General features: G+C 36.1%; 1 pseudogene; it reads right to left on the bottom strand.

Moving 5' to 3' along the window:
* Positions 1–232: 232 nt before the first annotated feature.
* Positions 233–1,284, bottom strand: LOC103661990 (annotated as a pseudogene).
* Between the last annotated feature and the right edge of the window lie 259 nt (positions 1,285–1,543).

Below are 1,543 nucleotides of genomic sequence, written 5' to 3'. Positions count from 1 at the left end.
TATAAACAATCTAAAAATTACATCTAATGTCATGCTCAGGCAAAACATGCCAAAACAGATTAGATGCAATATATACAAAGACATATATACTGCTTTCTAGCATAAAGTTTTTCAAAAAACACACAGAGAATACAATAATTTATATTTATAAAGAATAGCTGTTTATATAAACACTGTTTTGAAGAATGACACAAACTCAGAAAAATGTGTTCAGAGTATTCCCTCTCACACATAGGCTACTAATGCCCTAGTATCTCAAAATCCTTTACAAAAGGATATGGCTTAGTGAGTTCTCATCCAGGGGTTTTTGTTTGTTTTTTGGTTTCCTTTTTTTTTTTTTAATGTTACTTCTTTTTCTTCTCTTCTTTTTTTCATCTGCTTCCATTTTAAGTCTAACTTCTTTGCTGAAGGAGCTCCCAGTTTCTTATTCTTTACTTTCTTAACCTTTTCCTTGATGGCAGCCACATCAATTTTATTTTCAGTAGAAGCTTCCTCTGGTTTCACAACTGGCTTTTCTTTAGGTGGAATAAAAGCTTTGTTTCTTTCCTGTTGTCTCTTACCCGAGAGCTTCCTCTTGTTTAGCCTTTATAGCTTCCATTTTCTGTCACTTCTTTTGACTTGCCTTCAGAAAATTTTCACCACTAGCTAATTCTTTACCAATCTTTCTGACTGTGATAGTGGGAATGGTGTGTACTCTTTCTTGACAGTTTTTTTCTTTGGTTCCTTGCGTTTATTCACATTCTTGTGCTTGAACTATGGCAAAAATCTTTCCCAACTTTGTGATCTTAATTCAGAATCTTTTGCCCACTCTCATTTAATCATTAAGGTTTTAATGTTATAAATTGGACAAATATTCTTCATAGTATCTCAGACTACTTTTTGAACCTCTTTTAAGCCACTAAAAGGTCCAATGACTGAAACTATTTTTCCCTGAACCATAACATAACAGTTTGTTAAAAGTTCCAAAGCCTTCAATGTAGATCCTTTGGGACCAATGAGTCATTATAGGTAGTAACATTGTCTTCTTTTTACAAATTTTATTTCTTATGAACGAACCTTATGAATGATTTCACAAGCAACATCATCTTGAAGAATTTGTACTGCCTGCTCAAATGAAACACTCGTTGTTAAAAGGGTCTCTGGCCCTAATGATGATATATGGATCAAAAGTCTTTCTGTAGCAGTTCAATGAAGTCTCAAAGGATTTTAAAAAAAAGTCTTTGTCGGGTACAGGTAGTAACAGGAAGATGGTGGCAGAGTAGGAGGATCTTAGGCTCACCTCATTCCATGAATACAACTAGATAACTAGCAAATCATGCTAAATACCCCAGGAATTAACCTGAGGACTGACAGAACAAACTCCGCAACTAAAGGGAGAGAAGGGGCCACATTGAAGAAGGTAAAAAGTGCAGAGACACACTTTGGGAAAGAAATGGATTACAGCCACTGTGGTGGGAAGGGAGCTGTGGTCGCTAAGAAGGTGAGAGAGAGAGAGGAGCACACAGGAGAACACACAGGAGAACATTTCCCCATAGCCACTGGC

The sequence above is a fragment of the Ursus maritimus genome, unplaced genomic scaffold, assembly GCF_017311325.1.
Source record: "Ursus maritimus isolate PB19 unplaced genomic scaffold, ASM1731132v1 scaffold_7, whole genome shotgun sequence".
In the NCBI taxonomy this organism is placed as follows: Eukaryota; Metazoa; Chordata; class Mammalia; order Carnivora; family Ursidae; genus Ursus; species Ursus maritimus.
Note: the sequence above shows the minus strand (reverse complement) of the source record. Positions and strands in the feature narration are given on the sequence as shown.